The sequence below is a fragment of the Sorex fumeus genome, unplaced genomic scaffold, assembly GCF_029834395.1.
Source record: "Sorex fumeus unplaced genomic scaffold, SorFum_2.1 ptg000129l, whole genome shotgun sequence".
Classification (NCBI taxonomy): Eukaryota; Metazoa; Chordata; class Mammalia; order Eulipotyphla; family Soricidae; genus Sorex; species Sorex fumeus.
In genome coordinates this window covers 13,444,106-13,467,407 of record NW_026606186.1, presented here as the reverse complement: position 1 = coordinate 13,467,407, position 23,302 = coordinate 13,444,106, and positions in this window count along the sequence as shown.

The window sequence follows — 23,302 nt, the reverse complement described above, 5'->3', positions numbered from 1 at the left end:
ACTCAGAGCCTATCTAATCATGTCATCCCAGCATTTTACAAGAACTGACCAGCATACACCACCCCGACCACCACTACCCCTTCCCTCCCACCAGCGCACATTAACCACTAATACCAACCCAAATTAGCTCCAGGCAGGGCTCCCTTCTCCCCTGATCCTCTACCATAAAAGTCTTTTTTCACACTTACCAGTTGGCCCTATATAAATCCTTGACTCTAATTTGAGAGTAAGATGGGCTTTAGGGGACAGAAAGTTCATTGCCTTTTTCAGGTTACCAAGTCCTGAATAAAAGTGTTTATTTATTTTCCACATTGACTCTTGACTCTTCATTAATTGACCTTTAAGCTGAAAGTACTCAAATATGGGTTCAGTAATACAACAATCTCTGGTGTTCTGCTGTGTTTATTAAGCTCCAGAGAGCCTGCCTACTGCTCATTATCAGAATTTTGTTTTGAATAAGGCACCTGCATTTCTGTTTCTGGGCAGTGGGGACTCCTGGCGGCTTCAAAGTAGTTAAATCCAGCCAACCTCCCTCTATGGAGCAGTTCATCTGAGGGCGATTCAGGAACCAATAAAGGATGGCAAATCACTTTATGGAAATTAGATTCTTAATTATTTATTGGCAATTTGACTGTGATTCAGCAGGTGTCCTGATAGGATAAGGATGATTTGATAAATGAATTTTTTCTTTATAAAACAAAATGAACACTTCCTTCCCCAAATCCATCTAAAATTTTTTAGATATGGGGGAGGAACTGGTAGTCTATTTAAAAATGAGTCTTTTAAGTAAAGATGCCCTTATTCAATTATTCATTTTTTGAATGATTCTTATCCCCTGCTGCTGAACCACTTTCGGAAGACACAAGAAAAAAGACTGATTATAAGGTGAAAAAAATCTAATACGTGGTTGTATTATAACCTTTCCTTCTGCACCCATTTCCTAAAAGGCAAGCAGTATGATATTACATAGAAAAATTAATTTTCAATGGGAAGACTTGGTAGGAGTGAAAATGCCACCAGTTATTGGTTGTTTGACCCTAACAAATCAATTAACCTCCCAGAACCTCTATTTTATCACACACAAATATGCAAATATGAGGATCTTTGTCTTCAATGAGGAGTGGAAATATAATTTGTATGCCTGAAACATTGTCAATTCTTAGAAATAACGGTGGATATGATCATTATTCAGAACTGTTCTGAAGTGTCTAGGAAGGATAATCTCCAGCAAGCTGGGGCCTGAGGGCATTTAGCAGTTTACATATGGTCCACAAGCCCATTTATTTTAGAGTTTATGTGGTAGGCTTGGAGTACTGAATTCAGAAACCAGACAACCCTAGAAAACTCTTGCTAGAAATAAGCCTTCCTAAACGAATGGCCTGCTGATTCAAAGTTTGAAATTATAATAGGTTCCCCCATTTCTTTTTATCCTTACCATTAGAATCATTGACACCCATACATGAATATAATCACACAAACAAATGTGTGTACATATATATATATATATATATATATATATATATATATATATCACTTGTCACTTGTATCACTTGTCATCCCCTTGATCTTCGATTTGCTTGAGCAGGCGCCAGTAACATCTCCATTTGTCCCTGTTGCGTGCTAGTGAAGCCCAATAGCATCTGCTCGGTCCAGGAACACAAAGAGCCTTAAACCATTTGTTCAGGGTTTTGATGAAGAAGTCTTACCATCTCATAGGTGGGCAGCTATGAGTCCTTTTGATGACCCGTGGAATCTATTTGGTAACAGCTCTAGTCCAGCGGTTGTCTCTAAATCACATTATGTATCTGGCCCATATGATTTTTGACGCCTTGCCAAATGAGACAGCATCCCTGATTCTTGATTGTCACTGGAGGTTGGAACTCCAGATTCCTTCTCTCACTTGAGTCAAATGTGATATTCCAGTATAGCTCTTTTGATTCCTCTTTGGGATACCTGAATAGCATTCTTGGCCTGTTTTCATACGGCCCAGGTCTCTGAAACGAATATTAGTGCAGGGAGAACGGTGTAGACAAAGAGATATGCCTGGAGCCGAAGGTTCTTCGTCCTCTTAGAAACTTCTTTGACACTCTTGAAGGCGTTCCATGCTGCTCTCTTCTTCCTGCGCAGTGCTGGCACCACGTCATTCATCGTGTTGAGTTCTCGACCCAGGTACACATGGCTGCTGCATTTGGAGATGTTCATTCCATTGAAAGCAAATGGAAAGTCAGGGACTAGTTTGTTTTTCATGAACATTTTTTTTTGGTGAGATTTAGCTGCAGTCCAACCTTTCCACACTCACTGTCGAAGTCGGCAGCATTTGTGCCACTTGGCTAATGTTTGGTGTTTTTAGAACGATGTCATTAGCGAAGTGGAGGTGGTATAGTTGCCAACAGTCTATCTTCACTCCCATTTCTTCCCATTCCAGTTGTCACATGACGTTTTTGAGGATAGCACTGAAGAGTTTCGGTTAAATGGTGTTACCCTGCTGAACCCCTCTCATTACACGGATGATCACCTCCTTGTGAGATCCTGGTGGTGAATCCATAATACAGCTCATGGAGGATCCTGATGTACTAGTTTGAACACCTCTTTGGCTAGGGCTTCGATGACTGCTTCAGTCTCAGCAGAATCAAAGGCCTTCTCTAAATCAATGAACGTTAGACAGAGTGGCATCTTGAACTCTCGTGAAACCTCAATGAGCTTGGTCACCATGTGGATATGGTCGATTGTGCTGAATATTTTTCAGAACCCAGCTTGCTCACATTGTTCTCCTTCATCTAGTGTTCTGCCTATTCTATTCAGGATGACTCAAGTGAACAACTTGTAGATGACAGGCAGCAGGCAGATTGGGAGATAGTTGCCGATGTCGTGGATGTCTCCTTTCTTGTACATCAAAACAGTCCTGCTGGTTTTCCATTGGGATGGAACCTTGCATTTAGACAGGTGGTGTGTAAAGAGCCGAGCCAGTGTATTGACGATTACTGGAAGCAGGTTCTTCAGGTGTTTGGGTCTGACCTTGTCTGGGATGGGTGCTGTTCACTTCTTTACTGATGAAATGGCGTGTCGGATTCCTGAAGAGAGAACATTGGGAACAACATATCCATCCTTCGAATTTAGTATGTGGGCAGGTGGACGTGGCTATTGAAGATATGAGTAGAAGTCATGGATAATCTTCTCCATTTCCCTTCTGGAAGACATGATAGATCCATTAGGATGTCAGAGGGCAGTCATCTTGGTCTTATACTTGGCTAAGGACAGGCAAGCATTGTGAATACTTTTTCTGGCTTCTGCTGAATCTGCCAGCACTGCTGCTCTTCTCTCTTTGAAGTCTTCCCTTATCGCTTCTCTGCACAGCTTTCTGAGCTTGTGATTGCCCGAGTCTCATGCCAAACCACCTTGGCGAATGAACTTGAGAGTTTCTGAAAACAAGCATCTGTTTGTGGCTTTCCCACTCTTTGCATTCCTTGCGCAGTCATGGAGGTTTCTGAATCAGTCATTTGTATTCCTCGTCGATGTTGTCAATATATACATACATATGTATATACACATATATATGCATATATACATATGTATATATACACACATACATATATATACACTACGTGCTATATATATGTTTATATATATACACACTATATATACTTACATCTCTCATAAACTCTTCAGATATAGTTTTGGTAATTGTAGCATTCCAACTTCTTAACATGGGAAATATATTATTAACACTAATTATCTAAGTATCTCTAACTGAAAAAATAATAAGTGATAGATGATAATAATCTAAACCTATGTTTGATATATTGCCTTCAGTTTACCCATAATTTAACTCATCAAGATTCAATAAACTGCAATTGACAACTGTAACTTTTTTTTCTTTTTTTCCAGAAGGTCTTTTTCCCCTACTATTGTATCAATAGTATTTTGATAATTATTTATTTATCTTCATTTTTTATTTATAAAGTTGAAATTGCTTCATTAAAATCTAAATGGGAAATGTACCACTGGTAAAGTTATGAATGTTGGAACACTGTATGACTGAAACTCAATGATGAACAACTTTGTAACTGTATCTCACAGTGATTCAAGTAAACAAATTTAAAAATTTTTAAAAAATAATAAAAATAAGTGACGACAGGAGAGAAAAAATAGTGTAGTAGTTCTAGTTATGAAGGTAAAGGTAAAGTAAAGGCCCTCCCGTTGATCGTCGATTTGCTCGAGAGGGCCCAGTAACGTCTCCATTGGAGACTTTGTTGTTACTGTGTCTGGCATATCGAATACTCTCGGTAGCTTGCCGGGTTCTCCGAGAGGGGCGGAGGAATCGAACTCAGGTCGGCCATGTTGGCTGCGTGTAAGGCGAACGCCCTACCCGCTGTGCTATCGCTCCAGTTATGAAAATACAGTCATTTTTGTTCTCAATTTAATTTTTCTAAGTAATTTTCAAACATTATTTTTTTTAAATTTTAATGAATCACTGTGAGATACAGTTACAGACTTACAAATTTTCATGATTACGTTTCATACAATGTTTGAGTACCCATCCCTCCACCAGCTCATTCTCCACCACCAATGTTCCCAGCATCCCTCTCACCACCACCCCTCCCCACCCCCTGCTTTTGTGGCATGCACATTCCCTCCTACTCTCCCTCTCCTTTTGGGTTCCAACGTTATTTTTATTCATGTTTTATGAGTTTTAAAAATTGAAAGACCTCTGATCTATCAACTGTTATATGCTCTTAGGACCTCTCTTAGACGCTTAAGCGAAGACAGATACTAAACCGTATTCTAGGTCTCTTGACTGTCATTCCTGGTTAGTTCAGGATAAAACACACAATTCCAAAGTAGCAGGTGTGAAATCAAAAGGAGCAGGTGTGAAAAGAGTAGGGAGGTGGTGACAGAAGTCAAGGAGAACCAGTGAGGATTGTGCACTGTTTGGAGAACTATCATTCTTGAATAGCATAGGCCAGGACAAGACCAGCTGCTTCTAACCTGGGTTTTACTATCTGGAAACTCCCTCATCTTTCTCTTGGAGGAAATAAATAGGCCAACCACTTTGATACCCTTAGTGGGGAGCACCTACATTAAGAATCAAGCAAGAGGAGAGATTAAGCAACAAGGAAAAGGAGAAAACAGGCAGAGGAAAAAATTGGAGAATAAAGTCAGAGAGAAAAGAAAATTCCAGAGAAAGTTGTAGAGAAAGAGATTTAAATACAGACTTAAAGGTGTAGTGTGTGTGTGTGTATGAGTGTGTGTGTGAGAGAGAGAGAGAGAGAGAGGAGAGAGAGAGAGGGGGAGAGAGAGAGGGGAGAGAGAGAGAGGAAAGAGAGAGAGGAGAGAGAATGGGGGGATGGCTAACTTGGAGGAGGGGAAGGGAAAGAGAAACACTAAACAAAGAAATAGAATCATTTAAGTTGCAGGACAGATGGCTAGTGCTACAGTGATGGGTCAAGGAAAATAATACTGTGTCAAAGTCAAAATCAGATTAAATTAGAAAACTTGGGAGGAAATAATGGTCCAATTAAATCTAATGGAATAGAAAGATGTGGAGGCTGAGGGAGACATAGCCAGCTGTGACTGAGGCAGAGGGCAATGAGGGATTAAGGAAAAAGGAAAAGAGAAAAAGCCAGTAAAGGTTTGATCAATTATTTAAGAAACTAGATCGAAGAACCCCCTAAAATCTAAGGAACTATTTGGCTCTGAGACTTGAGAAGCAGCAAGAAGAAGTAAAGGTAAATATGAGCCTGCAGGCTGCTAGTGTTTGATCACTGTTAAGTGGCACACAACGAAGGGTAAGAAGGAAAGAGAGACTAGTCTGGAAATTTATCATTTTGTTTCTGACTTGAGTGAGTTGAGGAAATATTAAGAACTGAATTTTTGTTATCTGAGAAATATGTCAGGTGGCAGTGGTGAACTGCGAGATCTCTACTAACTCTAAGATGGTTTTGTGATCTCTAAACTGAGACTACTGACTAAAAATGGGTGAAAGTCAAGATGAGTCCGGGTGGCATGATAAGCAGAGCCTTAAAAATAGCCCCACTATGTGGGAGTAGAGAGAAGGCTGAATTCTCTGCTTTGGTCTCTGTCAAAAACCTGCAACATACCCTGGGCAATTGTGTAGTCCATATTCTCTAATGTATACAATGTGCATTTGTTTGGGAAGCTGGGATCTTGATGGATTAGACTAGAGATTCCCTACTCCCTCTCCCCCCCCCCAAAAAAAAATGTCATTTAGGGGCCAGAGCAATGGTACAGTGGGTAGGGAGCTTGTCTTGCTAGCAACCGACTCAGGTTTGATGCCTAGTATCCTATGTGGTAACTTGAACACTTCCGGGAGTAATTCCTAAAAGTGCAAATCTAGAAATAACCCCTGAGCATGGCTAGGTGTAGCCCCAAAGCAAATAAACAAACAACCCTCCCCTCCCCTAGGCAAATGTCATTCAGAGTCTTCCTGGGAAATCTCCCTTCTTAAAACTAACAAACAATAGTGCCTTCTAATTGCTTCTGAGACTACTCATGCCCCCTGGATCATTCCAGCACCCTCTGTGGGGGTGGTATCATCCACTTTGAGAAACTGTAGATTTGACTGTAGCACTGTAGCACTGTCCTCCCGTTGTTCATCGATTTGCTCAAGCAGGCACTAGCAATGTCTCTATTGTGAGACTTGTTACCACAGATCACAGATCATCCTGTTATTCGTCGATTGCCTCGAGCAGGCCCCAGTAACGTCTCTTTCATCCTAGCCCTGAGATTATATTCAAGGCTATTTAGGAGAATGAGACCCATCATTGTTACTGGTATTTGGCATATTTGGTACGCCACGGGGAGTTTGCCAGACTCTGCTGTGGGGGCAGGCTACATTCGGTAGCCTGCCAGTTTGTCAAAGTAGGAATGAGATGTCATAATAAGATGTCGCGGCCGCGCGGTTCCGGGAGCTGGTTTTTATAGTCTCTGAGTCTTGGCCGCTGATGAGATTACACCACTCCAAGGGGCCAGTTGGTGGGTGTGACCCCCGCCTACTGGAATTTGGAGGATCTGGGTGGAGGATGCTCGACTCCAATCCGAGTAGGCTTGGAGAACTTGGCCCCGGAACCCACGTGGCTTTGTCCCTCTGCCGGTACCTTCAGGTGTGCGGAGAGTGGTCTCAGCATGTTGGTGGCTGGTCCTGGAGGTCTTCGGCTGCCGGGGCCCTGGTCAGGGAAGGGAGGAAAGCTCAACCCGCTCTCCTCCAAGGGGCCCCGGCGAGGAATAGCCAGGCACGGGGGCAGGAGACTGCACTGTTCTCCCTCCGGGAGCTGGTTTTTATAGTCTCTGAGTCTTGGCCGCTGATGGGATTACACGGCTTGTTACCATGTTTGGCATATCCAATATGCCATGGGAGCTGCTAGGCTATGTTGCTTGGGCAGGATACTCTCTGTAGCTTGCTGGGCTCTCTGACAGGGATAGAGGACTCAAACCCAGATCAGCCACATGTAAGGCAAATGCCCTAACCGCTGTGCTATTGCTCCAGTCCGCAGATTATGTATAGTATATCAAAACGACAGACCTGATACTAATGAAGAAAATTTGCTATTTGACTAAATCCTAAAATCACTACTCAAATGTCTGCCGGTAAGGAGCCCAAAAGGGGCATAGAGAGACAGGAGAGCGGTCTTGCTTGTAGTGGGGTAGTTGGTACTTCATTACAACTAATTGATTCCAATTTGTGTGGGCATGGAGTTTGAGTGTTGCTACATCATATGACATTTCTAACAGAAGTTTCAATTTCTGATCCAAATGCAAATGCAACAGCTAAACAAAGCCTGAGTGAGGATTTCCTTCTAAGAGAATACGAATGGAATTTCCAGGATACATCATGAAATGACTGGAACAAAAACCTCTTTGGAAAGGTTTTTTGTTGTCCTTCAGTTCTAGGCTCTGTAACATAAAGGTAAATTTTTAGAAATAGATACATAAAGATGAAGGATTAAATATTAGATCGGATTGGGAAAGATATTTCTGTCTTTTATCCTTGTATTCTTTGCTTTAATTTGATTAATGCAATTTTTCAATTTCAGTTCAAAGCTATTCAGCAACAGTGCTTTTTGAATGCTTCTCACGATTCCCCTTATTTCCTTGCCTGTGTCCTTTCCCACCTACTATGTTCTTTCCCTACACCATGTTTAAATCCTCCCCCATTTGCATTCCTGGTCTTTATCTCTTGTCTGCCTCCTACACCCTGTTTTCTGCCCTTGCTCCCCAGGACTCAGCACCCTAGGGTAGCACTTGCCCTGATATCTGAAGGCAAGTGAAATTCTACACCACGAGAAGTTAAAATGATTTCTGTGTTGGGATATTTAATCATTTGAATCCTTGATAGGAATAGTTCTTTTTATGTCTTCCAGCCATAAATCCAGGCTGTATCTAATCTCTGATCTCAGAGAGAAGAGAATTAACCAGCAGAGAGTGTGACTAGAAATGAAACCCACAGAGAAGGGAGTGAAAAAGAGACCGCTTTATCTATGTGTGCACACAGCATCATAATATGGAATCGGTGAATAAGGAAGAAACAAGCTATTTTTGGTGTTCATTTTTCCCTCATCAAACCACAATGTTCTAGAAGTATTTGAGATTTTTCTTCAAAAATCATCTTATTTTTACCCTCTATATCCTTACTCTAATTCCAACTCCCCTTGATTATTATCTTCACTGATTAAATAGATTTCTCAGTCATTTATTTTCTTGTTTCTCTCTAAAGACGCACTTTTCATTCTACATTTTCCCACCATATCATAAGCAGATGTGCCATTCATCACTGCTTTCTCCTTACTTATTGTACGACTGACATGAAGAGGGACTAAGTTTGCTATAAGGAACTGATCATCACTCAAAACACTCCACAATACACAACACAGATATACATACATAGTAGGTGCATGAATATCTAATTCATCCCTCTCCAGTGGAATTTCTAGTTTACCATGATTACATGGATCTTCCACTAAAAATGCTTTTCTAGGATCATCATAACCAGCTTGCCTCTACTAAGCTCTTTGAGGAGAGATACCAACACCTATATTTTTTCCATTGCACCAGAGCAGTCCTTCATTTGTACAAATAGTAATGTACCAGATTTCTTGGGAGTAAAATGACTTGAATTCTAACCCAGGCTGTGTCTGGCAGTACTGATGTGAATTTGCCAATATATTTGAACTGTCTGTGGCTGTTTTCCCATCTAATATTAAGATTTAAAGATTTCTCTTTTCGTTAACTTTATTTGAATCTATTTGTATCATTATTTGATTTTATAATTCCATTTACATATTTTCTTTATACTTGCTCCTAATAAATAAAAGTAGTAAGAAATGGTGGGTCTGCTCCATTTCTCAAGAACGCATATCATGGGACCACAGAGACAGTGCAAGAGGCAAAGCAACTGCCTTAAATGTGGCCGACCTGGGCTCAACACCTGGCACCACATATGGTGCTTCAAGCATCACCAGGAGTGATCCCTGAGCACGTAGACAGGAGTAATCCCTAATCACTGTTGGGTTTTTACTCAGCAATAGAACAAAAACAAAGACAAAAGAACAGAATTCAAGCTACTTAGGATCAGGAGAAAACAAATGAATTGCAAAACAATAGAAAATAATAAATCAACAATAAGCCCTTATGACTATCATCTTCTAGAAACAAATGCTATCTAAGCAACAGAGCATTTGGAATTATAGAGGAATCTGGGATGGCCAGGAGAGCAGAGACTCTTCCTCTGACCTTCTCCACTCTTTATGGTCCTTTTGTTATGCTCAGATTTTTTTAACTTATAAAGTGAAAACTCATAATAAATAATCTTTACAGTTGTCTCTAGGATCTGAGACCAAAAAAGAAAAAACAGCCTAAGACTAGATAAAATTAGAAAAGAATTAAAAGTAAATCACTTTAATATATGCATCATAAAGTAAGCCATATTGCAAGGAAGTTTATAATTTGGAGTTTTAACCTCTATTATCCAATCCAGATGTACAGGCCCTGCCCCCTTCCTGAGTGGTAATTATGTGAGCCTCTTCTCTTCCTGCCAATTTCTGTCTCTCTCACTATCTCCTTCTCTCTTGATTGTCTTCTCTTCTCCTGCCTTGTGAAGACTGTGACATCTTGTTTACTTCTAATACTTGAAATAAAGAGTTATTTCAGATGCACATTCTCTTTCACTGTCAACACACTTAAAAGAACATATTCAATACATCAAAGGTACTGACTAATTTAAGAAAAAAAATGCACACACAAAATAGACAAAGGTATCTTTCCAAAAATATGTTTTCATGCTTTGATTACAAAGGAAAAAGAAAAAAGAGAAGCCACACATGAGTAGGCTCTGATGTATTTCAAACCCTCCGCTCTTATTCTCTGTTTCTCCATTTAATGTGATCTTTATTTTCAGAGATATTTTCTTTCTGAAAATATCTTTCTTTCTGAAAAATCCTTTATCTGCATTTTTCATTTTTTTCTGTTCTCTATCATCTGCCCTGTCTTTCCTTTTTATTCCCATATGACTACCACCTTTCATTTCTTCATATGTACATAAATGAAAATATAAATAAATATTGAGGTAGGTATATGATAACAAGGTTAATTTTATAGTTGTAACTTAGCTCAATAAGTGAATAACTTAACTTTAAACAAATGATTTATAATTTTAAAATGCCTGGTGTTAATTTGATGGAATGACAATCCATGTAGCCCTGAGATTCTCAGTGCCCCTACATCTGAATATATCACCAACATGAATGTATGCACAGCTTCACAAAGAAAATTCCTGGAGACACCATCCAGAACAGGCAAATATTGGAACCCAACCAAAAGCTTGCAGAAAATAGGGTAGAATATGACCCATTATGGTCATATATGGGATAAGAATTTAAATGTCCAAAGACATTAAATCACAGTGACATAAGTACTGTGTGGGACTGCACCTAACAGCAACACTGGAGAAAACCAGTGTGATGTTTAAGGCAGCTCCAGATTCAGACCCCTGTACTGGTTCCTAGCACTGTCTGAAGTTTCACTGTTTTTTCTCTGCCTCTGGAGAGACTCTCTGTCCATTGGAATCCTTTCTAGCCTGTGTCTGTTTTTTTTTTTTTTTTAAGGTAAAGGCCCTCCCGTTGATCGATTTGCTCGAGCGGGCCCAGTAACGTCTCCATTGGAGACTTTGTTGTTACTGTGTCTGGCATATTGAATACTCTCGGTAGCTTGCCAGGCTCTCCGAGAGGGGTGGAGGAATCGAACTCGGGTCGGCCATGTTGGCCGCTTGTAAGGCGAACGCCCTACCCGTTGTGCTATCGCTCCAGCCCTTTGTGTCTGGTTTTAAGAAATGTTCAGAGAGGAAGACAGAGATTTAGCAGGTAGAGAAAGGTACTTGCCTCTGGGGAATTCAATTCTAATGTATTGTTGGACTTCCATAGATTTCTGATCACTTAATTTTTTTTAATTTTTATTTTTTATTGAGTCATGGCGAGATACAGTGTTACAAAGCTGATCATGGTTGTATTTCAATCATACCTTTGCCAATACCTATCGCTCCACCAGTGTACATTTCTCACCACCAGTGACTTCGGTTTCCTTCCACCACCCTCCCCACTGCCTTTCTGTGCAAGACACTTACCCCCCACTTCTCTCTCTCTCTTTCTCTCTCTCTTCCTCCCACCCCCCGTTTTGGGGGTATTATGGTTTGCAATACAGGTATTGAGAGGTTATCATGTTTTTCCTTTACCTGTTTCAGCACATAGTTCTTATCTAGAGTGATCATTTCCAACTATCTTTGTCATGGTGGTCCCTTCTCTATCCCAACTGCCTTCTCCCACAGCACTTGAGGTAGGCTTCCAATAGTGAGTCAATCTTCCTGGCCCTTGTTTCTACTGCTCTTGGATATTGGTCTCATATTACATTTTTGTTTATTTCACAAATGTGTCAAACTATTCTATATTCTGATCACTTTTTAAAGAATGCATTATGTTTGTACTTGATATATTCTCCACCTTCTGCCTTCATTAATTCCAACAGAAGCAATAGTTTACTGTATGTCAACTTCTAAGTCCAAATCAGAATTAAAATTTTCTGGTTTGAGTTTCAGTGCTTCTCCCTATAAGGCAAAATTCTTTTTTTTTCTTTTTTCTTTTTGGGTCACACCCAGCAATGCTCAGGGGTCACTCCTGGCTCTGCACTCAGGAATTACTCCTGGCGGTGCTTGGGGGACCATATGGGATGCCGGGGATCGAACCCAGGTCGGTAGCGTGCAAGGCAAATGCCCTACACGCTGTGCTATCGCTCCGGCCCCTATAAGGCAAAATTCTAAGACCTAATTTTATGTCTTGAAAACTGAGTGGTAATAGAACCCTCTACATAGGGCTAGAGGAAGGTTTTCAATGTTATCCGGTCAAAGCAATAGTACAGTGAGTAAAGCACTAAGCCTGCCAAACTGCCAATCTGGGTTTGCTGCCCAGCAGCACATAAAGTCTCCCCAAGCCCTTCAAGGAGTGATTCCTGAGCACTGAGCTAGGATCAATCCCTGAGTATGGCCTGGTGTGGCCTCCAAAAAACCCCCCACAAAAACCAGTGTGATCATGCACAAGATATCTTCTAAATAATACAAGTATAGAATAAAATGCTCTAATGACATCTAGACATTTAGACTGTGTAGACACCAAGTGTGATAGAATTGTAGGGCCTGTTTAAAATGAGAATTCAAAATTAAAAATGGCAAATAAATAATTTAAAGTACTATGCAGTGATAAAGGGGAAGAACTTATAAACTCAAAAATTTAAGTGCTTAATTCAAAGAACAGTGCATTTTTACAAAATAATTAGCTTTCTCACAAATTTATAATGTGAGATTATAATAATTTCTTAGATATTTTATAATAAGGTAAAGGTAAAGGCCCTCCCGTTGATCGTCGATTTGCTCGAGCGGGCCCAGTAATGTCTCCATTGGAGACTTTGTTGTTACTGTGTCTGGCATATCAAATACTCTCGGTAGCTTGCCAGGCTCTCCGAGAGGGGTGGAGGAATTGAACTCGGGTCGGCCATGTTGGCCGCTTGTAAGGCGAACGCCCTACCGCTGTGCTATCGCTCCAGCCAATAATAATTATTATTTCTTAGATATTTTTAATAATGATGCATTTCTATGACAATGCTTTTGTGATATTTTCTTAAGTGAGAATAAAAGGTAATTTAATATTTTCTTTGCTAATATTTAAAGTTTGTTTTCTGTTTATAAGTTTAGAGAAGTTTCTTTGGTATTCACTAATTACTGACATGTCATGTAAGTTTTTAAGGTTGTGTTCAAATTTGTGACAATTTGTAGAAAAGTTGCTTTTTGTAAAAGTATAAAATTAAAAATGTTTTAGATCTTTGTATATGACTTTTTGTGGTACATTTGAGTATAACATAAAGTGACTCTTATACTTAATAACTGAAAACACACACATAACTCTGACAAATATAAATATATTTCATCTAGCCCCAGACACTGTGTAGCTCCAACTCACTCAATTTCTTATAATCTGAACTCCAAAAATGTTCTGTGCTGTACAAACAGCATGAGAAAAAACATGGCAAAATGGAGTAACAGTGAAAATTGTTTTGTGTTTTTTTTTTTTGGTTTGGGTTGGTGTTTGGTTTGGGGGGAAGACACCCGAAGTGCTCAGAGCTTACTCCTACTTCTGTGCTCAGGAATCTGTCCTGGCTGTGCTTGGGGGACCATATCAGTACCAGGCATCTAACTAGGGTTTGAAAGCATGCAAAGCAAGATGCTTAACTCCTGTGATAAGTCTTTGGCCTAGGAAGTAGTTGTTTTAATCATCACTGGTTATACAGTTGTTAGTGCTAAATAAGTTACCACAAAATATGACCATCTGACAGTCTACCATGATTTTAGGATAGACCCAAGCAAAGGGAGTGATACCAATGCTTAACTCTGTTAGCTTCTCAGTAAGATTCGCTGGACTAGTAGCTGTTATCCATGACTCCTCCTTCCCTCAGCAAAACCAGCAGACCCCATTCCTGCCTCACCTTCCTTCCTCAGACCCTGCCAACTCTGACTGTGTGCCAAGGTGTTGGCATTGCTATAGTATTTCCCCAGGTGTGTTTGTGAAACCCCAGTCTCTAAATCAAAGCTTTCCGCAAAGTATCCATGAGTCACATATAGCTATTTGAATTTAAATTAGAAATGAAATTATTTGCATGCAATTTAAACTCAGCTTCTTTGTTACATCTTTCTTTGATGTTAGTAATATCAAAACTTGAGTTATCTTCTCAGGAAAAAGAAATACATAACCCAGCTTCTTTCATAGCTTCTAGAAGATGAAGTCCTCTTCCCCCACCCTTGTTTTGTCATTGCTTTACATCTTCAACTATCTATCTTGTTTTCCCACTCCTACCAAAGTAAATAACATAACAACAAATGGAAAGGTAATTTAGTACATCAATTTCTGGTACCAAACTCTTTTGCACTCATTAAATCACATAGTCCTCATGGTAATTTTGTGCAGTTAAATTAATCATTTTAATTTATACATGATGGAACAGAGTTTATCAGGTTAAGAAACATTCTTAAAATTAAAGATTAAATAAGCCTGCCCCTTAGGTTCTTGCCTAAATCTCTCCTCTTGCTTCTTGTGGCTTTTTATGTTTCAGTGTGGGTATGGTTGCAGGCCAGAGAGAAGTGGTGTGACTGCTTCTTAGTCCTATAATCTTTTTGTTTGTTTGTTTTTTTGCTTTATTGAATCACCGTGAGATAGTTACAAGGCTTTCATGTTTGAGTTTCAGTCATACAATAATTGAACACCTATTCCTCCACCAATGCATATTTTCCAACAGCAATGTCCCCAGTATCCCCACCTCCCACCCCTGCCCCTGCCTCCATGTCAGACAATTTCCCCCATATTCTCTCTCTCTCTCTCTCTCTCTCTCTCTCTCTCTACTTTTTGGCGTTATCATTTGCAATACAGATACTGAGAGGCTATTAAGTTTGGTCCTTTGTCTGCTTCCAGCACACATCTCCCATCTGGAACTATCCCTCCAACCATCACTGACTTAGTGATCCCTTCTCTATTCCAGATGCCTTATCCCCCAGTTCATGAGCTAAGTCCTGAAAATCTCGATTTTCTTGGATGAAAATGTGGTTAAATAGAAGGAAAATAATCACTTAAGACCAAATTTATTAACACTATTGTTCTAGCTTTACGCAAAAATTTAAAATGTATAAAGTATGGTATCTCCAAGACACTTTATACTTCGGTCCTATATACCAACTCTGAGGTAGGGGTTATTGTTGTCTTCTTTCACTTCTGGGAAAAGAGGTTTGCTATAGTTATTTGCTCCAGAAGAGAATTTTAGCAGAGAAGTGAGCCTGAAAATTTGAAGTGAACTTTTACTTGTCATTTTGGTCATATTTGGGACATTTTGTTCAAATAAAAGCTTACGTTGGAACATAGAGAGTAGGGGCCTGTTCCATTCTGCTTGGTCTTCTTCATCTTGTTTCCAGATGCCTTGGAATTCTACACCATCTGAAATGCTCACTAGGATTTTATGGAGTATAATTTAGAAATGATTACAGTAAACCTTGTGGCTTCTTGGTGACATAATATAGAAAGTTTGTCAAGAACTGGTTGAACTGTATGAAGAAGAAATACAAGCGTAGCAATGAACTTATTTCATCATAAAAGAAAATTGAAAATGAAATCACTTTTGTTTAACCAGACTCTTGTTACCCATCAGGTGACTGAATATGGACTAGAATATAGTGACTTATTTTTTTTGGGGGGACTTATTCATAGAGTCATTCTATCACAATAGTATCTATATTTGATGCTTTCTTTTCTTTTTTTAAAAAGTATCACCACTTGCATCCATTCCTCCACCAGTGTACATTTTCCACTCCTAATATTTCCAGTTTACCTATACCAATCCCCACTTAACCTCCACTGCAGCCTGTCTCTATGTCAGGTACTTTCTCTCTCTCCCTCCCACCCCTTTCTCCTTTTGGGTTTTATGTTATGGTTTGCAGTACAGATGTTTTGATGCTTTCTTATAAGGACTTTTAAGAAAAGGACACAGCAGTAGGACAGCAAGTAAGTTTCTTGCACTGAATGCCGCTGATCTAGGTTCTATCCCTGGCACCACTAAGGGACCCCTAAGTCCTACTGGAGTTATCCCTAAGTGCAGAGCCAGAACAAATAATACCTGAGCATAGCTGGGTTTGCTCCCATCCCCATCCACTCCTCAAAATAATAACTCCAAAATGTAATATAAACTTGGATTGTTTCACATGGTGAATAGTGAAATTAATAAAAATCTTTAAAACCAAATATATGCTCTCCATCTCAGAGTCCAGTTAATTAAATTCTTACAACTTTTCAAGCCTTTCTGATAGAAATTCTTTCTTTCTTTGCCTCTTTCTCTTTTTCCTTTTCCCTCTTTACATATACACACACAACAGTCACAATATAAATACACACAATCATCTTTTCTGGGCATGAAAAGTGTATCTACAGAGAGTAAAAGGTGATGATTCACATTGAAAACTATACAAAGCTTCGTAAGTGTCTGCTGTCTGTGCTCACCTTTTCCCTTTCTTTCAACTGGGTTGAGGGACTGGGAACCACCAAGAAGTCTTAGTGTCTCCACAGATAGCTATAACTGATCCCACTGGGATACCCACCCAACTGGGTTGGCAGTTCACTTCTAAGGTGCTAGGCCGTGGTGATCCTTGGCCCACAGAGTGCCAGGCACTACCAGAGCTACTGCTGCAATAATGCTGCAGTACCCACCCGTGGTGCTAGTAGAGTATAAATGATGCTAGGATCTAACCAAATGGGACACACACGTGTCTCAACTCCTATACTATTTCCTGGCCCCAGGAAATTCTTTCTTAGTAGACCAAGATTGTTCTTCAGGCAACACCTGCCTACAGGAACCCAGGTATTTTTTTTTCTTTTTGGGTCACATCCGGTGATGCTCAGGGGTTGCTCCTGGCTCTGCTCTCAGGAATTACTTCCGATGGTTCTCAGGGGACCCTATGGGATGCTGGGAATCGAACCCATGTCAACCTTGTGGAAGGCAAATGCCCTGTCCTCTGTGCTATTGCTCCAGCCCCCGGAACCCAGTCTTGTCATTTGCAAGTTTGGAGGGGGGAGGGAGGAATTGTCCCAAAGCACGGAGCACTGATAGATAGAGTGTGAAGTATCATGTGTGTGAGAAAGTTGTGAGCACATGTGGGCACGTGTTTCTACAGGCGAGGCACAGGGATTCCTTTGTTCCAAAGGGCACTTCTCCTGAGAAGTGGTTCATCAGTCACCGTCATCAGCGAGGAGCCTTGGGGAGGTGGTGGCGGGGAAGGGACATGCCAAGCTCGCCCAGAATCCTCGTCGCGCTGGCCGCTCCCCACAGTTGTTGAGCACCCAGTGTAAGTGCGGACAGCCCCATTCATCACGGGCTTTCCTGCTGCAGCTCGCGCCCAAAGTACGGCAATGATTTAGTGCCTGACGCCGGTACTGCACTACATTCTTCCCAAACCACGGCGTTTAAAAATGAGGAGGTGGAAATGAAGAGGAGGCAGGGATTACAGGGAGGGAGGAAATAATTACAGGTTTCTGAGAAGAGGGAATGAGGGTAGCAAAGGTGAGCGACTCCAAGGGGACACTCCCTCCTCTCCTTGACTTTAGCTTTAGTTTGTACACAAAACTCATCGGTTTGGGTTAAACAGAAGCTAAAACTTTTGAGCCAATATGGAATTTGTCTTATAGTTTGTCCCTGCTTCTAACATGTGTTTTCTTTAAAGTGTCCTCCCTCCCCCCTTCCCCAAAGGGCTATTTTTCTTTTTTTGGTTTAGAACGTTATGTTAAGTTTTGGGTGTACCATCTTCATACAAAAGACGTCTTTCCATTATTACCCATAATTGGCCTCCTTTGCCCCTCTTCTTTAAGTTGTATCCATTATGATTTTTTGGCACCTAATGTGTCATCAAGTATTTTATAGACTCAGCAGGACAAGAAAACAACTGCCTCAAGTTTGTATTAGATGCATGTATTTACCATTCTTCTACATAGCCCGTGAGTAGATTATAATGTCAAACCAGCTCACAGGGTACTTATTTTTTAGCAAAGATAATAAAAGCCCAAAAGAAACATAAACCAACAACTAAAATCTCTATAGACTGAATTGATCAATGAGATGTGGAGTTGGGGAAAGGGATGATGGGGGATTATTTTTTTTTTTTCGGTCACATCCAACTTAATCCTCTGCACTCAGGAATTACTCCTTGAGGTGCTCGGGGAACCATATGGGATTCTGGGAATTGAAGAATTTGACTTGGATCGGCCACATGAGAGGCGATCACCCTACCTGCTGTGCTTTTGCTCCAGCCCCAGATGGGGAATTCTGAGACCATGGTGGAGGGAAATAGGGTGCACTCCAATGGAGAGTGTGGTATTAAACTAGTATATGCATGAAATTTTATTATTAATAGTTTTGTGAAATTGTAAATCACAGTGACGAAACTAAATTTTCTTCAAAAGTTTTAAAAAATCTCAGGCTCATGCATCAAAGATTTGCCCAGTTATGGCAGGCAATAGCTGCTTAATGAATGCTTAAAAGTCAGAGTGGAGAATTTGATCAGGTTTTATTTGGAAGAAAAATTTTTCTTTAAATATGTAATAAATGGTGTTAGGGTAGTTCTCTGAGTGGAGACAACAAAATATATTTCAGATTTCCCAGGGATAAACATGTGAGTATAGATAAGGTTTCCAAATAGGTTGTAACAAATTTGGATTGACTGATTATTAGATAAGTAGCCAAATTGTAGGAGTTGAGAATGAGTTCTAAGTAGAAAAGAGACATAATTAAGAGCTTAAGTGGGTAGTCTAGAGAAGAGTTGATAGACATATGGAACTGAGGGTTGGAGACAAGAATGGGGAACTGAGGCATTCTGATACTGACAGGATTAGCATTGAAAAACTGTTAGAATTTGAATCTGAAAGCTATTCCGAGCTACAGATACAGATTTCATTTTTATGTTTTGATGCTGAACTTAGAACTTTAAAATGACACATTCCCCAATCATCTCCCCTGCCACCACTTACCAATAAGGACCACTGAAGAAAGGGAGAAGAAAAACAGGATCAGCATCTTAATATTTTCTGTTTATTTGCCAAATATGACCCAGAAATGATACTTCACCCAGGCAGAAAGGTGTGTTCCAGATTCCAGCTTTTCTGAGCACTCACACTATACTTCTTCGCAGGACTAGTCAGAGTTTGCCACAAACCCCTTCTTGGGAGCCAGAATCATAGTCCTGTGAAGCATCTTTTGGTTGAAGCTCTACTTTTTAAAAATCTGAAACTCTTTTCCTTTTTCTCCTAAATCTAAGGGTATTAAATGATTGTGGCAGGTCTTGGTTCTGTGTGTGTGTGTGTCTATACACACACACATATATGTTTAGTCATTCAATTATTAATTATTTAATTATATTAATTGTAATATATAATTGTATTGATTATTTAAAAATATATCCATATAAACCCTGACTGATGCAGGAATCATTGATAATTCAAGGAGCCATGGTGCAGGGTGTTGTTAATAAAGACAAAGAGATCACCAGGCACAGTTTTGTCAAGGCAAGGCAATGGGTATGGTGGGAGTATAATCCTCATGACAGGCATCTAGAACTGAAGAGGGGTAGTAGAGTGGAGAGAAGATAGATGTGGTGAATTGTAAATAAAACAATAACCCCAAACTTTAGAATAAAGGAATTTTCTCTGAAAGATATGAGATTTTGACAGTATCACAGAGGTGTGGAATAAATATCGAGACTATGTTCAATGAACGTAGCACATGCTTCTTCCACCTGTGATCTATACTGGTGCAACATGGCAATATGGAAATGTGAAGTTTGTCCTTCTAGCATAAAGGAAGGGTCTCGAAGACATTGGATCTTATGTAATCAAGTTAGTTAATCATTCGTACTTTTTTCAATAATGCTATCAACTATCTCTGCATACCAATGGGGGTAGGAAAGTTTATGGGTATCACAATCTCCTTTTGAAAAATTCAACTATCTTTCTAAATCATTAAAATTTGGAACTCAAAGTTTGGTCATTACTTTTTGAAATAAAATAATAATTGTGATTCTGGAGCCACAGATGAATCTATATCCCAGCATGATTTTAAAAGTTTAAAATATCTTGGTTCATAGACAATGAAGATAGAAACTGCGAGCAGTGAGCCAATCTATTCAAGTATAATTGTTCGATTCGTGTTGTTAGGCATTTGAATGAATCAATGCTTAAGGCCAAGGTCGTGTTGACAAGGACACAGACGTCTCAGACGCCTCTTTTGTCACACATTTCGAGGAACAGTTCTCCAGTGTCAAATACAGTGTGATGTGATTGATGCCTTCTTGTCTAGGTCAGACCAATAATGTTGTAATTGAACTTCCGTGTTTGTACTATTAGGTCCTTGATGGATGCATCTGATGCCAGCGTATGTGCATTGAAAGAATAGACAATCATTTTTGTCTTTCTTCTTTTTGGCAACCTAGTTCGGCCTTGAGATTTTGTTAGCCACTCTTTCCTCATCCTTCTCAATGCTGCCATATTGGTGACTCCTTCAGGGTCAGGAGAATAAGACCCATTGTAATTACTGATTTTGGCATATTGAATACCCAATGGATACTTTGCAAGGCTCTTCCCTGCAGGCAGAATACTCTCGGTAGCTTGCCAGGCACTCAGAGAGGGAGAGAGGCTTTTGGGGTGGCCTCTAATTGCCCTTGTAGGTGTTCCCATGGTTCAAACCATATTTGAAGCCTATCAAATATGGTGCGGCAATCCTGGAAGATGAGTATTAGGTGCCTTATGATGTTTCACACCAACATCCAATTATGATGAAGGAGAAATTGAGGAGTTCTACATGGAGCTGGACAATTTCTTTAAAAAAGACCTCACCTACTACAAGATCATTGTTGGTGATTTTAATGCCAAGATAGTACTGAGAAGATAAGCTGAAGAACTCAACATCAGGACCCATGGCCTAGAATGGAACTAACAGGGGGAGAGGTTGTCTGACCTCATCATGTCGACCAAGACCATGCATGGTAAATTACAGTTCCAGAAGGCCAAATCTAAACGTTGGACATGGGAATCTCTTGGTGGACGGTTCCACAATGAAATTGACCACATCATATTCAATTGACGGTTTTGCCTAACCAATGTCACTGTTGTCCCAAAATTCCAAACGGGATTGGATCACCATCCCCTTCCTGCAACATTCTACTTCACAGAGTGGGGAGAAAGGGCTGCAAAGTTTAAGAAGAGAACTCCCAGAACGACCACCAACTGGGAGCTCTTTGGCACTATTGCTGCACATGGGAAGATGCTGTCTTCACAACATTGATGAGGAATACAATTGACTGGTTCAGCACCTCCATGATAGTGTGAGGAATGCCAAGAGAGAGATAGTCACAAAAAACACCTGTCTTCAAAAACTAGAGCTTATTCACCAACGTGGTTTGGCGCATGCCTCAGGCAACCACAAGAAACATCCGAGGTTGCAAAGCAGTGCAGAGATGAGATAAAGGAAGACCTCAAAGAGAGAAGAGCAGCATTTCTGGTAGATGTGGCAGAATCCAGGAAAAGCAGTTGTAATGCCCGCCTGTCCTTTGCCAACTATAAGACCAAGATGACTGCCCTCCGACCTCCTGATGGATCTATCACATCTTCCAGAGGGCAATGGAGAAGATTATCAGTGACTTCTATTCAGATCTCTTTGATAGCCACGTCCACCTGCCCACATATCAAATTCCGCATGATGGATATGTCATTCCCAACATTCTCACTTCCTAAATCTGACACACCATTGCGTTGGTAAAGAAACAAACAAAACCTGGCCCAGACAAGGTCAGACAATACCTGAAGGACCTGCTGTCAGGACTCATCAATACACTGGCTCGGCTCTTTACACACCACCTGTCTAAATACAAGGTTCCATCCCAATGGAAAACCAGCAGGACTGTTTTGATGTACAAGAAGGGAGACATTGACGACATTGGCAACTATCGCCCAATCTGCCTACTATCTGTCATCTATAAGCTATTCATGTGAGTCATCCTGAATAGGATTGGCAGAACACTTAATCACTTAATCACTTAACTTTCCGTTAGTCGTCGATTTGCTCGAGTGGGCGCCAGTAACGTCTCCATTTGTCCCTGTCGCATGCTAGTGTAGACCAATGGCATCTGTTCGCTCCGGGAACATGAAGGGCCTCAAACAGATCGTTCATGATCTTGACGAAGAAGTCTGACCATCTGGTAGGTGGGCGGCCACGTGGTCTCTTGACATCCCATGGAATCCAATCAGTAACAGCTCTAGTCCAACGGTTGTCTTTAAATCTCATTACGTGACCAGCCCATCTGATTTTCGACACCTTGGCAAATGAGACAGCATCCCTGATCCTTGATCGTCGACGGATGTCAGAACTCCGGATTCATTCTCTCATTTGAGTGAAACGTGATATTCCAAGCATAGCTCTTTCTATTCTTCTTTGGGAGACCTGAATAGCATTCTCATCTTGTTTGCGTAGGGCCCAGGTCTCTGAGGCATATGTTAATGCAGGAAGAACAGTGGAATCAAAGAGATGTGCCCGGAGCCAAGATGTGCCAGGATCCTCCGTGAGCTGTATTGCGGATTCACTACCAGGATCTCACCATTCTACAAAGAAGTGATCGTTGATGTCAAGAGAGGGGTGCGGCAGGGTGATACCATTTCACCGAAACTCTTCAGTGCCACCCTCGAGAACATCATGCGACGACTGGAATGGGAAGGAATGGGAGTGAAGATAGATGGCCGGCAGCTACACCACCTCCACTTTGCTGATGACATGAGGAAGAGAGCGGCTTGGAACGCCTTCAAGAACGTCGAAGAAATAGCTAAGAGGACGAAGAACCTCCGGCAGAACACTAGATGAAGGAAAACCATGCGAGCAAGCCAGGTTCTGAAAAGGATTCAACACCATCGACCATATCCATATGATATCCAAGCTTATTGAGGTTTCTCAGGAATTCAAGATGCCGCTCTGTCTAACATTCATTTATTTAAAGAAGGCCTTTGGTTCTGTTGAGATTGAAGTGGTCATCAAAGCCCTAGACAATCAGGGCATTCAAAATAAATACTTTAGTATCCTCCATGAGCTGTATTATGGATTCATTACCATATCTCATCATTCTACAAAGAAGTGGTCATAGATGTCAAGATAGGGGTTCGGCAGTGTGATACCATTTCACTGA